The sequence below is a fragment of the Saccostrea cucullata genome, unplaced genomic scaffold, assembly GCF_032062105.1.
Source record: "Saccostrea cucullata isolate Sc308-1 unplaced genomic scaffold, CSIRO_AGI_Scuc_v1 ctg6693, whole genome shotgun sequence".
In the NCBI taxonomy this organism is placed as follows: domain Eukaryota; kingdom Metazoa; phylum Mollusca; class Bivalvia; order Ostreida; family Ostreidae; genus Saccostrea; species Saccostrea cuccullata.
Window position 1 is genome coordinate 1 of NW_026928098.1, and position 16579 is coordinate 16579.

At 34.3% G+C, this 16579-nt stretch overlaps 1 long non-coding RNA gene across 1 annotated transcript; it reads right to left on the bottom strand.

The window, feature by feature from the left end:
* Positions 1 to 1592: 1592 nt before the first annotated feature.
* LOC134276404 (uncharacterized) lies at positions 1593 to 4232 on the bottom strand. Its single transcript, XR_009994029.1, has 3 exons — positions 2575 to 4232; positions 2085 to 2170; positions 1593 to 1851 (listed from the first exon to the last, which is right to left on the bottom strand). It is a non-coding gene; the product is annotated as an uncharacterized LOC134276404 (long non-coding RNA).
* Between the last annotated feature and the right edge of the window lie 12347 nt (positions 4233 to 16579).

The window sequence follows — 16579 nt, forward strand, 5'->3', positions numbered from 1 at the left end:
GTTATAACTTAGTTATAACTTTTGTAACTAAAAAAAGTTACAAAAAAGTTATAACTAAGTTATCGGAGTTTGGAATGGCATGTTTTAAGTGAGGTATAATTTAGTTATAACTTAGTTACAAAAAAGTTATAACTTTTTCATAACTTTTCACCTTTTATTGAACATAAATACAGCAAGTACATAAAAGTTATAAAAAAGTTATAACTACAAAAAGTTATACTTATTAAAAGTTACACAAAAAGTTATAAAATAGTTACAAAGTTATACTTTAGTTATACCCAAATAAACAGTGGAAAAGTTACAAAAAAGTTATACCCAAAAAAAGTTATGAAAAAGTTACAAAAAAGTTATACCCGGAAAAAGTTATACCCAGGAAAAGTTATAACTAAAAAAAGTTATACCTATTATAAAGTTATGAAAAAGTTACAAAAAAGTTATACCCCAAGAAAGTTATGAAAAAGTTATAGAAAAGTTATAACTAAAAAAAGTTAAACTAAAAAAAGTTATAACTGCAAAAAGTTATAACTATAAAAAGTTATACCTATTAATAAAAACTTTCGTAAAAGTTCCAGTGAAATTATACACTGTATGTTAACCTGTTGTGGATTTACTCAGTTATAAGCTTTTAAAAAGCTACTCATTAAAATTAAAAAAAAAAAAAAAGATTTTTGAAATTTATACAAAAAAGATTATTTAAAACATATTAAAGGCAATAACAATTTTACCTAACAAACACGATAAAGATAGCTTGGTTTATTGTCAAATACAACTAAATGAATGCACATGCAATTGTTTTAAAAATTCAAGTGTACCTTATTTTACATCATGTCATCTACAACAGATTGAAATTTCTCTGGTTGTTTTAAAGAATACATTTTTAGCATATAGCAATTAGGGTCTTTGTAAAATTACCTAGCAAACTGCATTCTACTCTTGCTAATTGTATAAACAGACATCACTAATTTTTAAATATTAACACCCTATTTATTTTTGATCTAGCTGTATTTCAAAAAAAAGAAAGTTCTATAAACAGTGATTTCACAGTTTCTAGCTGCATACCACCCTCCTTGCACAGGTATCCTTGCAGGTGTACAGTTGTTTATCTTTATTATTTGAAGATAGCTGCACTGGCTGAAAGTTGGCTGACAGACTTAGCCATCGTTTGACAGGCCGCACTGGTAGTAGACCAAGTTAGCTGACAGACTTAGCCATCGTTTGACAGGCCACACTGGTAGTAGGCCAAGTGAATTGAAGGACTTGGCCATCGTTTGACAGGCCGCACTGGTAGTTGGTCAAGATAGTTGACGGACTTGGCCATCCCTTGACAGGTCGCGGACTTGACCATCTGTATCTGTAGTTGGTCAAGTTAGTTGACGGACTTAACCGTCCCTTGACAAGCCGCACTGGTAGAAGGCCAAGTTAGTCAATGGTCTTAACCGTCCCTATATTGACAGGCCGTACTGGTAGTAAGCCGAGAGACGAACTTGGCCATCTCTTGACATGCGGCACTGGTAGTAGGTTAAGTTAGTTGACGGACTTGACCATCCCTTGAAAAGCCGCTCTAGTAAGCCAATCTAGTTGATGGAGTTGTTCAATGACAGGCCGCACTGGTAATAGGCCAAGTTAGTTGAAGGACTTGACAGGCTGCACTGGTAGTCAGCCGAGCTAGTTGATGGACTTGGTCATCCCTTGACAGGCCGCACTGGGTCAGCCGAGCTGGCCGAGGGACTTGGCTGGTGGTCTGCGTCCCTCATTTTAGCTGGTCAGACGTCTTGGCTGGTGGGCAGTGTGACTGGTAGTCGGCTAAGTTTTCGTTGAAATATGCTTGCAATTTTAACCTTTTCTTCAATTCTGCAAAAAATTGTAAAGGTTCAAAATTTAGATTATAGATATTTAGATAGTATTTTTCCAGCACTCATTTGCATATCAAATTGAAAACACTCTTCCATATCAATTAATTCAAATTCATTAATTCATCCAAAACATGGAAAATACAAGACTAATTTAAGATCTATACTTACAGGAATCAGTTTTAGATTGAAAGATTTATTGAATTTTGAAATGAAAAAAAAAATTTACTTTACCTTAAACAAGTAATATTGTGAAGAATTTCATGTACTCCAGGTCAGGACAGATTCAGCTCATGGAAACATCATGTACCAATATTCTGCTTTATAAAAAAAAAAAAGAAAATTAATGTTAAATTACTCATTTCATTGCATTAATTAACATTGCAGCTAGATCATGTTATGATCATGCTGATGCGTATAAGGCTTCACAATATTTTAACAGTTCAGGGAATCTATAAACAATTGTGGGAATAAATATGACAAAGAACAACATATTTGATTAATATACTAAATGCTGAAAAATATTATGCGTTTCAAATACTTTCAATTTGTTTACTTCAGTCTTTGTCATTCGACATACCAATCAAAACAAACAAGAAATCTAAGATTCACACGCCTAGAATTGTGTTCATTCCCAATATTTCTTCTTTTTGGAATGTTATTCCAGAGGTACTAAGTATACTTTACCAAAATCAATAAAATGTTAGCATAAATATCGCCTTACCAACTGGTTTTATCTCCTTTTTTTCTATCAACACTTTCAACATCCAAACATTCAAATCGTCCATGGAAAAATCCGCGCTCTGTTATTGACCAATCATAGAACTCAAAAACGTCACGTGATCGAAAAAAATAAATAAATAATTCATTATTAATTTATTTTAAATGCAAATAAACCTAATTGTGTAATTTCAACCTTAAATTAAAAATATAAATACCAGTTGGTGTTAAAATTTTGAATTTATCTTAGTATCAACAAAACGGACATCGGAGGCCGGCGGCCGCCATATTTGCCGCCATTTTGAATTTAATATTTGTTTATTTGTGAAAATAACTATTATAACTGGGTTATTTAATTATGCAAACAATAAAATCTACATGTACTAGTCATCTGCTTAAATCTTAATATAACTGGCAGTCTTTATTCACAACATCGTAATATCTGTTCAACATGAACATGCACATACTCTATGCTGTTGTTTATCTTTTTAGCCACCCATATTACGACTGATTTTCTTCAGATTTCAAACAACCTGTGTAGAATTGTATCATTCAGAGATTGTGTAATACCCAAGCTGAAATATTTACGATGTGTTGGCCACAAAGGTCACCTAGTACAAACACCTGTCTCACAGAAAACAATAGGGAAATTTACACAGTTTTGCACACGAAGACTTCATGAGATTACATTTCATACTGTTTATATCTCTTGCAGTACATTTATATTTCCCCAGAATTATGAAATATATTCATTCCCAACTTCAGATGTAAGTGCATTATTATAATTTACAAGACAAATATTATGTCTCATCAGGGTCTCAATAAATACGTATTTTCTAAGAGAGAGAAGAGAGAGAGAGAGAGAAGGAGAGAGAGAGAAATTAATTATTCTCAACTTTAGTTGAAACTTACATGACAAATATCAATTTAAATAGACAATAATATTTATTACACACACATGACATGTACTGTGTACACACCCTCAAACACCACAGAGAGAGAGAGAGAGAGAGAGAGAGAGAGAGAGAGAGAGAGAGTTTCTCATTTATAGATGTAATTCACAAGATTTTATTTCACATCCCTTCTGTTGAACTTGACATGGCTGTGGACAGCATATTTACCGGTATTATGAATGAGAAGTCGATCACTGGTAGTAAACAATATTATTGTTCAGGAATTGACAAAGTTTTCTGCTGCAGTGTTTGAAAAAAAAAAAAAAACATTTTGAACACGATCAAAATTCATTCAAATTAACACTTAGTTTATATGTTATTTTTGAAAAAAAAAAAAGTTGGTGTCAAGTAGTATCCATTAAATAACCCCCAAAACTTGTAAATTTATACTGGTAATGCTTGAAAATGGCTAAGTTCAGAAAAGTTATGTTTTAGTTATACATGAAAATGACAAAGTCCAGAAAAGTTATGTTTTAGTTATACATGAAAATGGCTAAGTCCAAAAAGTTACATTTTAGTTATACATGAAAATGACAAAGTCCAGAAAAGTTATGTTTTAGTTACACGTGAAAATGGCTAAGTCCAAAAAGTTACATTTTAGTTATACATGAAAATGACAAAGTCCAAAAAAGTTACATTTTAGTTATAACTTTTTTGTACCTCACAGGCTAGGTATAACTAAGTTATACTTTAGTTATAACTTAGTTATAACTTTAGCAAAGTCATTTTGGCCAAAAAAGTAAAAATATTAAATACTTTCAGTGTTTTGTTCATCGATTACATACTCTCCAGAAAAAAGACATTTTTCAAAAAGCAAAAACTTGCGACATGTGTACGTTCTTGGGTGAGATTAGAGCTTGTGCGTATTCAAAAAACTCACACTTCTGACACTTTTGCGCCCAAAGCACTACTGGCAGTAAAAAACATAATCGACTATTTCAGCAGGTCCCACAGTAGATGTGGGGAAAGATCTTTTGTATGCCGAGCTAATACAGATTCATTTAATACACAGTTTCTGCCATACGGACAGTACTTGGAACTTGCGGCTGAAGACCGTCAAAAAATAGAATCTGTATTAAGCAAATCGTTATCACTGGAAGTTTTAAATAAAATATCACTTCTGTATACTACAAATCAATGGGAGAGCCTACATCACAGATTTTTTATGTATGCTCGAAAATCTGTGCTGTATAAAAGAAATTTTAATGGACTTTGTCATTCAGCCTGCCACTCAGCAACATTTGGAACAGGCAGATTATCTGTGCTTTTAGCAAAATGCCTTGGATTAAATTTTTCGAATTGTGCCCCTTTCTTTCGGTTTATGACTAGAAAAGATATACTGTCCTTATATCATTCACAGAGAAAAAAAAACTGTGAAGTACAAAATACAACGATATCTGGCAAAATGTAGAAAAAGTACGGTAATCGAAAAATTAGACAAGAGTCTCTGTACTCAAATGCATATTCTGAACTGAATGAAATTCACAATTATGGAAAAAATGTCAATAAACAATAAACTGATAAATTGAAATTATTACCAGTGTTCTTCTTACCTAATTAAAAATACAATTTTTAAAGCCATCATGTCCAAAACATGACTTGGCATGCTTGCAATGATTACGTGTCATGTTAATGTGTCCTGGCTCAAGGGATAAATGTTTTATATTGATACACTTTTTCTCGTGACACATGTGAGAAACATGATAATGCTCATTGGAGAATTTACAGTTATTTTCCAAGAAATAAACTAGTCTGTGCACAATAAAAATTTGTCGCTTATTTCTGAACTGTGGCATTATAATGGCATAACCGTCCGAATCGGTCATGCCATACCAAATATAACAATCATTTAAAACATTATATCTGTAAAGCTTTGATAAAAGAAATTGCTATTCTTCTGCTGTAAAAGCTGTTTCATATACTCTAGACATGATGAATTTAAAAAAAGTAATAAAGAATCCAACAGTCTGAAACAGTAACATCAAAATCATAAACAATAGAGTCATTAGGGTGTTTTCTGAGGGCTTGAATTTGAAATGTGGAGTGAGTGAGGGGGTATTCAACACCCAACAGAGCTGTGAAACATGTATCTAATGCATTAAACCAGAGAAAATGTAAACATAAACCTATACTGCATTGTTATGTACATTAAATAAAACAACTTTCTCTAGCCTAAAGGTAAATAAATGAAGAAAAATGTAATTTTCTCTCCTTCCTTAAGGGTGCAAAACACAGTTTTAAGTATGACGTTATTGTGACTTTATCAAGTGAGGGACAAGCAAAAGTGACCCCTATAAAAAAACAATATGAAGCCTTATTACATAGACATCTATATATCAATGGAAAGTTTTTTAAATATCAAGGAATAATCCATTCATCACTTACTACAAACATGTATTTGAGGCACAAAATACAAGGAAAATAGGGGCAGTTATGTGTCCGAAAGGAGTACGCATATGCATTTTTACCCCCCTTGAGCAACAAACAGCGAAAAAATCAGAAAATATCAGTTTTATGCATTTGACAGAATAAGTCCTTAGCTTTTCTTTTTGATGTACTTTCAGGGTACATTTTCCAGCTTTTAAAGAGCTACTTTACCTACTAATCCACTCACGTAATTCTGCACGTGTGAAAACCGGATGTTTTGAGAGTTACCTCCCACTAGTAGATTCTAGTTTGTTCAAATCATGACCGTTTGGGGGGTTTTAATTCAAGCCCTCCCCTCCGTCAGTAAACTCAGTTCTGATCTGATTTGTGCTAGCTGATGTGCTCAGGTGAGCGCTGTGGCCCCTGGGCCTCTTGTTTAAATTATGTAAATGAACTTCAAAATATATTTTCAGATTTCGTCGACAAACTCATGTGACACCAAAATCTTATTTATCATTTTTGGATGGATACAAAAACCTTTATGGGAAAAAGCATGCAGAAATAAATGAAATGGCAAGCAGGATGAATACTGGTTTAGAAAAACTCATTGAAGCAAGTGCATCTGTGGACCAGCTATCAAAAGAATTAGCTGTAAAGGAAAAGGAATTGGCTGTAGCAAATGTAAAAGCTGATAAAGTAAGTGTCTATCAGAATCCCAAACTGTAAGTGAGTACCCTTGGTTAAAAAAAAAAGAGAAAATAAATTGAGGTCTGACAAAAAAGTTCTTATTTGATTACAGGTTTTGGCAGAAGTAACTGTCAGTGCTACTGCAGCAGAAAAAGTAAAAAGTGAAGTGCAGAAAGTGAAGGATAGAGCCCAGAAGATTGTTGATGAAATTGAGGAGGATAAAAAAATAGCTGAAGAAAAACTTGAAGCTGCCAAACCTGCTCTCCAGGAAGCTGAAGATGCTTTAAAGGTAATGGTTCAGCTGTGAATATCTTCTCCCCTGACAGAAAATTAAGTTTACTTGACAGGAAATAAAATGTACTATATGTGCCTTTATTATATCCCATGCCTGAAAAAGAGATGGGAGTGCCTGTTCACTACACTTAAAGATAGGCATGTATTATCCACAATTCCTATTACAAATTTGACTGCAATTTAATGAGTCATTCACAAAATCCTTTAACACTGTTTATTATGTTTCAATCGGACACATAGCAAGACATAGACTTGTTCTATCTTTCTTTCTATAAAAATGGGATATCCACTTCTTATCTGCAACTTCTCCCATGCCACTGAATAAAATTAGAGACTTGCATCATTAAAATGCTATTGTTACCTGTTATTTTACATTTGCCTAATCAGAAATAGAAACAAATGCTTTGCCATTCTCAGGGTAGCCATTACTTGTCTGCAATTCCTCTTACACCACTGAATGAAATTTGCACAGAATGAACATAAAGTATAGTGTCCTGATGCATCTTAGCAAAACATGCTTTATAATTGCCATATTTAACATGGGGGAACCCATCTCTTGTTGGTAACTCCTCTTAATCACTTAGGTATAAGATTTAATGAGCCTTTCACAGAGACTTTATTACATAGTGACTGCTAAGTTAGCTTGGTTGAGCAATCGCCCTGTGATAGGGAGGCCTTGGGCTTGAACCCCAGGAGCTGCTGATGCAAGTCCATAAAAAAGTAGGTAAAAACTATACCTTTTTGAAGCGCTCAGCACTTTGAAGTAAAAGTTATGGGACCTTCAGTTGAGACTTTTAAACCCGAGCCCCATGTCACAGCAGACATTAAAATACCTCACTGCTCTTTTTTTTCTCTCATAGTACATCACAAATTATTCAATATTTCAGACAATAAAACCAGCTGATATTGCAACAGTCAAGAAGCTTGGGAAGCCCCCACATTTGATCATGAGGATTATGGACTGTGCCTTGATTCTGTTCCAAAAAAAGCTAGATCCAGTTACACAGGACCCTGATCGACCATGTCCAAAACCATCATGGGGAGAGTCTCTTAAGGTACATGTGTATTTCATTCATTGTACTTTTTTTATGGAGGAGCTGAAGTTAAGATAGTATGCATTAAGTTGAATATGCTCTAATAAGTATTCATGATACATGGTGATATCAGAGGCCTTTTTATGCATATAGAGAGACTATAACTTGGAGATGGAATAGAAACAGTATTTCAATATTTTTATTTTGCGCCCGAATGTATTCGGGGCGCATATTGTTTTTGTCCTGTCTGTCTGTTTTTCTGTTTGTCCGTTTATCTGTTTGTCTGTCTGTTGTCAACTTTAACCTTCACCACAACTTTTGAACCGTGAGAGTTAGAGACTTCATATTTGGTATGCATACTCCACTAATTAAGCACTTTCAACCGACACCAAGTTCAATGACCTTGTGACCTTTACTGTGACCTATATGCTAAATATAGCTTTTTTTGAATTTTCGCCATGACTTTTGAACCGTGAGAGATAGAGACTTCATATTTGGTATGCATACTCCACTAATTAAGCACTTTCAACTGACAACAAGGACAATGAGTGTGTGACCTTGACCGAGACCCGTTTGCTAAAAATTGCTTTTTAGAACTTTTTTGCCGCCTGGTGCATAGTGTTTCACAAACAAATCTTGTTTTATCTTGATCTAAATGGATGAAATCAAGGTAGCAGTCATATGTCCATTAAATATAAAAATGGAACTATCTTGTAACAATATTGTTAATGTTTTTACAATTCTTTGCTAATTTGCCATACTTCTTCCTTTCATTGTAGCTGATGAGTGGTTCCGGGTTTTTGAACTCATTACAGACCTTCCCTAAGGATTCAATAAATGAGGAAACAGTTGAGCTTCTGCAGCCCTACCTGACAATGGAAGACTATAACTTTGAGTCTGCCAAAAAAGTCTGTGGGAGTGTGGCTGGATTGCTGTCCTGGTCTACAGCTATGGCATTTTTCTATGGCATCAATAAAGAGGTTTTACCTCTAAAGGTACATGAGTAAAATCATGTTAGTATTTAAAGCGCTTTATCACAGTTTCAAATGGACATTTATTCTTTTGGTTTCAAATTTTACAATAGGCAAATTTAGCAAAACAAGCAGCAAGATATCAAGTAGCATCTAAAGAACTTGATGGGGCCCAGGCACAACTGGATGAAAAACAAGCAGAACTTGACAAAGTGCAAGCTTTGTATGATGCAGCAATGGCAGAGAAACAGGTGAAGATCTTTTCATATCTTTACACTACATCATGGTCTGCAACAGTTTTTTTAAGATCCCTTGAGTCATTCAAATGAACTTTTTTCCCAACCTTTCTGTAAATTTGTTAATTTTTATACATGGTCCTTAAAATATTTCGAACATTTTTAAATTCTCATGAAACACATGGCTATTTTCAATTTACTGTAATTGCTTCAGAACATGTCTTTTAATGTCAGTTGGTGCTGGCACGAACAAGATCCCTCCCTGCTCAATGGCCCAGAGTGCCGAGTATAGGACAAAACTTGCAGCTCTCCACCAGCAAATGTTGGCATCTCCATGAGTGAAAAATTCTCAGTAGGGATGTTAAACAATATACAATCATAAATCAAATTTACATAGACCAGTTATATATTCAATCAGTGGAAGTTGATGATGACTTTCAGAGTTGTATTACTATCAATTGAACCCCCCAAAACATGCCCTATTTATTATACAAAGAATCTGATTAAAACACAAAGATGTTGGAAATTGGTATTCAGTTCGTGTTTTTAAAGGTTTTTAGCTCACCTGAGCCGAAGGCTCAAGTGAGCTTTTCTGATCACATTTTGTCCTGCGTCCGTCTGTCTGTCTGTAAACTTTCACATTTTCGACTTCTCAAGAACCGCTGGGCCATTTTCAGCCAAACTTGCCACAAAGCATCCTTGGGTGAAGGGGATTCAAGTTTGTTCAAATGAAGGGCCACACCCTCATTCAAGGGGAGATAATTGGGAATTAATGAAAATTTGATGGTATGTTTTAAAAATCTTCTTCTCAAGAACCACTGTACCAGGAAAGATGAAACTTATGGGGAAACATCCTCAGGTAGTGTATATTCAAATTTGTTCAAATCATGACCCCTAGGGGTAGGTGGGGCCACGATGGCCAATCAAAGTTTTACATTGAAATATATAGGAAAATTCTTTAAAAATCTTCTCAAGAATAGCAAAGCCAGAATTGATCATATTTATATTGAAGCATCTTCAGGTAGTGTAGATTCAAGTTTGTTCAAATCATGACCCCCGGGGGTAGGGCGGGGCCACAATGGCCGACCAAAGTTTTACATAGAAATATATAGGAAAATTCTTTAAAAATCATCTTCTCAAGAATAGCAAAGTCATGATTGGTCATGGGACTTCTTTTGGATTTAAACTTTTCAATAATAAACCAATTTCTACTTTTTCCTAGCCATAGTGCTCAGGTGAGCAATGTGGCCCATGGGCCTCTTGTTAAAACTCTGCTACCATTTTTATCATTAAAAGAAAAATTTTGGATTCACAGGTCTTTGAATTGCTTGTAACATCTTATCTTTCATAATTTTGTTATTTCCACACTTGCACATATTTTTTTTCTGTTTAATAATGTTTTTTCAATCAATTCAACTCAAGCTTTCAGTAATCTGTCTATTGTTATTTATTGAACATTCCTAACTCACAGATCCTAGATTTGGCTCTAATGTACCAAAAAAGAAGTTACTTTTATTAGCTCACCTGAGCCGAAGGCTCAAGTGAGCTTTTCTGATCACATTTTGTCCGGCGTCCGTCTGTCTAGCTGTCTGTCTGTCTGTAAACTTTTCACATTTTCGACTTCTTCTCAAGAACCGCTGGGCCAATTTCAACCAAACCAGTCATGACCCCCGGGAGTAGGGCGGGGCCACAATGGCCGACCAAAGTTTTATATAGAAATATATGAGGCTATATAAAATTGAAATTCTGGTTCTCAGGCCCGCGCGCATCCGTTTTGAGGTAGCCGCATTGCTAATTTTATTGTATTTTTGATAAAATAAAAAGTTGGTATTGTGGAGACCAATCCGGAAAAAAAAATTCCGACCTCATTTGTTTCGTAGTTTAGTATTCAAATATTACTTCCGGTAGCTATTTGCAATGAAATTTTGGCTACTTCGTTTGAAAATACATTCGAGGACATTACCTACGATGTTTACACGCTGATAAGCAATGGATAAAGCAGAAATTTTGACCAGAAATGGAAAGTATATCTGTGATTAAAAAAAATTACCTTTATGTTACAGAAAATTTGAAAATCAAAATTAAAAAAATACCTTCCTCATCTACTTTATTGCCAATAAAATGATAAATAAAATGCCGCCCTCCAGCATCTGTTTTGGAAAAAATTGGCCTGAGAACCAGAGAATTAAATTTAGATAGCCTAGGAAAACTCTTTAAAAATCTTCTTCTCAAGAATAGCAAAGCCATAATTGCTCATATTTATATGGATGCATCCTCAGGTATTGTAGATTCAAGTTTGTTCAAATCATGACCCCCGGGGGTAGGGCGGGGCCAAACTTTTGGTTTTACACTTTTCTATAGTATTGTAATTATAACCAATTTCTACTTTTTCCTAGCCACAATGCTCGGGTGAGCGATGTGGCCCATGGGCCTCTTGTTATTCTGTACCATTTCTTTGTGAAGACTTTGTTAGATGATGCCGAGTCCTGCAGAAGAAGAATGATGGCTGCTTCTGCTTTAATTGGAGGTCTAGGAGGGGAAAAAGTACGATGGACACAGCAGAGCAAGCAGTTTAAGTCCCAAATTGATAGGTACAGCATGAAATGATAAACATTTCACAACATAGATTTCTCCTCTGTGTGTCTGTGTGTGTGTGATATGTAACTTACTTGACAATGCATATTTCAAATCAATTTTAGACTAGAAATATTAAAGCAATGGCTGTATCTTTTAATTTTGTCCAATATCAACTAAATTGGCTAATATGGGAACCTTGCTTGAAATTTTATGTTCTTAATTTTTTGCCTTTTTTCTTTCTCTTAATTTGCATGTAAAAAATTTTGGTTAAGTCAAAATGTCACTATCATGTACACTATTTTACAGACTTGTTGGAGACATTTTGCTATGTACAGGCTTCTTATCCTACTCAGGACCCTTCAACCAGGAATTCAGGAACAAACTGATTGACAACTGGCAAAAAGAATTGTACCAAAGAAGAATACCATTCACCAGTGACCTGAATTTGATATCTATGCTGGTGGATAATGCTACGGCAAGTTAAATATACACTAATAGTTTGAATGTAGATAATTACAGATACTACTTGGTTTCTTTGAATAATATAACTTATTCGGTTTGGATCTGAGGAGAAATTCAAAAGCAAATACATTAAAACCTTTACAATATGAACACACATGTAGCAAATTTACAGATAAAATTGATATCCCAGTAATTTTGAAGCAATTTTTATTAAAAATTTTAGAATTGTAGCAATCATTTTAAAAAGCAAACTCTTAAATCTCTAAATAAAAAATATTGCACTTACTGCATTTAATACTCTTATCTTTTTTCATTTGGCTGTTTTTCTTAAAGATTGGTGAATGGAATATACAAGGACTACCAAATGATGAACTTTCTATTCAAAATGGTATAATTACAACAAAAGCTACCAGGTTCCCATTACTTGTTGATCCTCAAGGTCAAGGCAAATCCTGGATAAAAAATCGAGAAAAAGATCATGATCTACAGGTGAGCTTTCAGTCAGTATTTCAGTCAAATGCATATTAAAAACCTGTTTTCTTTATTATAGCAGCTAGTCTTCACGAAAACTCACTGGTCTGAAGACCGAGGCCAGTGAATTTTGATGTCGGTCAGTGAAAATCAAAATTCAAGAAGTCCGATGGGCTTGTTGATTATAAAAATCATACACAGTCAACATATATCTTAACTGACTTGCTTGCATAAATTTCATTGATATATTATATAAAAAGAACAAGCACGTGTTGTTGAATCGTATTATTGTAACCCTATATTATAACATGGATGTATTACATAACAACTGGAACTAGCTAGTAACTATTAACTAGTACGTAAAATGTGCGAATTTCCAATGAACAACTTACCAAAATGCAACAAAGGATGAAAAATGGCGGCATTCAAAAGTTGAAGTACGTAAACATGTATAAATTTACAGTTTGAAAATGTATACATTCATTTTATTTTTAGGTCACCTGAGTAAACTCAGGTGACCTATTGCTATCCGTTTTCGTCCGTCGTCGTGCGTCGTCCGTCGTCCGTCGTGCGTTAACATTTGAACATTTTCAGCTTCTTCTCTGCAACCACTGAACCAATTTCAACCAAATTTGGCACAGAGCATCTATGAGTGAAGGTGAACAAAAATTGTGAATTTCATGATCCCTGCCCCCCTGGGGCCTGAGGGGTGGGGCCAAAACCTCTAAAATTAATGCAATCTTTAAAAATCTTCTTCTTTACTCCTGGACATCAAGCAGTCAGACTGCTTGCATAATTGTAATCAGCACTGAGTACTCTACCAAAATTGTGAAATTCATGGCCCCAGGGTCAGGGGTTCAGGCTCTAGGGTGGGGCAAAGTTTAGATTGAAGTGTATGTTGAAAATGACTAATATGTTATAAGATCTTCTTCTTAACACACTATGGACTTCGAGGAGGTAAAATGTTTTAATGATTAAGCTGAGAGCAATGAGCCCTCTACTAAAATTAGGAAATTTATGGTCTCGGGATCAGGATCTCGGTCCTATGGTGGGGCTATGGCTTATACTTGGGCATGTATTGAAAATGTGTAAAAAATATTTTTGTTATGTTTGACATTTTTAATCAATATCTTTAAGTTATATAAACAAGAAAAAACTTATGTAATTAAAAGAAATAATAAATCAAAATATATTAATATCGGGACAATGTTTTCTGCAGAACACTCACGCATGCGCAAAACGAGCGTTTCTCGGAAGAAGATCGCCTGATACAGTGATAGCCTGGATTGTGTTGAAAACAATTTTCTGACATCTTTTTGAGGTCGTAGACTTTGTATTACGAACGGTGGGTAAGAGTGTTGCGATTTTTAAGGATGTAAAGTATGAAATATATCGTGATTTATGAGTATATCGTATTCTTCATGGTATAAAAGATTCATTTTAGCGTTGCTTTGTTCGATGTCGAAATCGGCTTCTGATGACTGATGAAGGAGCTCCGGAGACAAAATGCTGGTTTGAACGTTGTTTGTCTGCAATTCATATGTAGTAATAAAGTATATACACTAGGTTTAAATGTGCTTTGTTTTTTATTAGGCATATAAATGAACAACTTTTGCCCTGAATTTGGAAACGTTGTTAAATCAGTTCGAATTATCTCTATGATAATGGTTTACGTTTATTGGAAGGATGTGTCGATTTATCCAAATGGTTTAAATTATTATGAAGTAGTAGCGCAAGTATCATTGATTAATAGAGAATATAACTGAAAAATAGCGATTGGTAAACTCTTAACATTTTAAAATAATTCGTTTAGTTTTCATTAAGTGATGAAATGAAAAAAGTATATATTTTTTTCCTATGGAATATTGTTATTGTTTGCAATAAACAAAAAACACATTCATCAGCATTTATTAGATTTATTATGAATATTCAACTATTTAATATGTTCTACGGTGCCACCGTTGGGGCAAGCTCAGTTATTTACTTGATAGTATCAAAAACCTTTACACAACTTTTACTTGGACTGCCTATCCTCATACATTTAAAAAAGAAGAAAACAATAAAAAGAAATCACTTCCCAAGCATCGGGATCGAGATTCCGAACTTCTCGGAACTTTCCGACAAAATTGGAAATACCCAAGCCATTTAAGTGACGAAAGTATGTCGTCAAATAAAAAGTCCTGTTGACTTAAGATGCAAATGATAATTTTGTGGCATGGAGATTGCATTAAGTCATTGTTTGCAATTTTTTTCAAGTAAGTTGTTGCTATGTTTTAGACACCATGTTGCTATGCACAGCAAAGGATTATTGGGAGTTTGGAATTTTTTCATGTGGACTCGTAAAAATTTCTTGGAACAATGTGCAGATTTCAACCTGAATTTCCTCTGTTTGTACACGTTAGTCTATTGAGCTCGCTACGCTCGCTATAATGTAATTGCAAAAAAATAGATAATTTAATTTTAAAGTTAAACATATTCATTATAATGCAGGTTTTATTGTATCGCAGTATATTGCAAAAATTTGGATATATAGCCTATATTCTTTTTGTTGATGGACAGTCTGTATGTTGTCTGGACATACCATAATTTTACACATTTCGATGGAGTGCCACTATATTTAGACCATGAAATTTATAACTTGGTGAAAATTATAATGAAGTTCATCTTTTAAAAATCTTTACTTTGTACAATTGTTTATTTTTATGTAGAATTACATCGTAAATTAAAAAGAAAATTAAGGTCCACACCATCTACAAGTTTACATGTTTTCCCATACTGTGATATTATGAGACTCTCCTATTTAAGAGGTAAATGAGACTTCCTGTTTTAAAAATAGACCACAAATTAAACAATGCAAGTTTGGAAAATAATTTGACACTGAAAAGTTAGGCCATAGTTAGAATTATAAATTTTATTATATTGAAAAGTGGGAGGGTATATAGTAATCGTTATGTCCTATTTTCGGTACCTAGGGCCATTGAGCAGTGAGGGGTCGTTTTTGTGCCAACACCCTCTGCGACACGGGGCCTCGGTTTATATGGTCTCATCCGAAGGACCGGTCTCCACGTCCCACAGTGGGATTTTAACCCGGGAAGTAAGGATTGACTCCTTTCTTTGCAACTCTAGAGCAGATGCTCTAATCACTGCACCACAAGGGCAACTTGACTGACTGGAAAATATTGTTATAATTCATTTAGTTTTGTATACTTGAATTTATCAGATCATTTATAAACCTGGCACATTGACAGAAAAGTTGGACTACAACGTCGGATTACTGGTATAACAACCTCGGACCATAAAGAAGTCAGACTATAAGAAACCCAGTCTATTATATATATTTATTTATTTATTAATGAATGGTAAAAAATTATCAAATAAGATCAAGGATATTCTGAATTCATTTCCATAAATAAATGAATCCAATGACAGGTAAACTTCTTCAAAGGGATTATAAACTGAATTAATTGGGTCCTTGTCAAAACCTTTCAGAAAAACATGAACGGCATGCATGTATTCGACTGGCCAATACTTAATAACTTTAATTAGGATATTCATACTCATTATACCCCATGTAAATGAAGTTTGGGGGATATATAGCAATTCACTTGTCCGTCCATCCGTCTGTCCAGCTGTTTGTCCATCTGTCTTTGCAAACATGTCCAGTCCATAACTTTCTTATGGAGGAACATTAAATTTATTACTCCACACAAAGATTGCTCATGACCTAAGGGTGTGTCATGACTATGACTCAAGGTCATTTAGGGAAGTTCAAGGTCACTAGAATAAAAATTTCATAAATCGTGTCTGGTCCATATCTTTCTTATGGATAAACATGATAGGGTATCATTTCACACAAACATTGCTCATGACCTAATGGTATGTCATGACCTTGAACCAAGGTCATTTAGGGAAGTTCGAGGTCACTGGAAGAAAAATTTTATAATTTGTGTTTGGTTC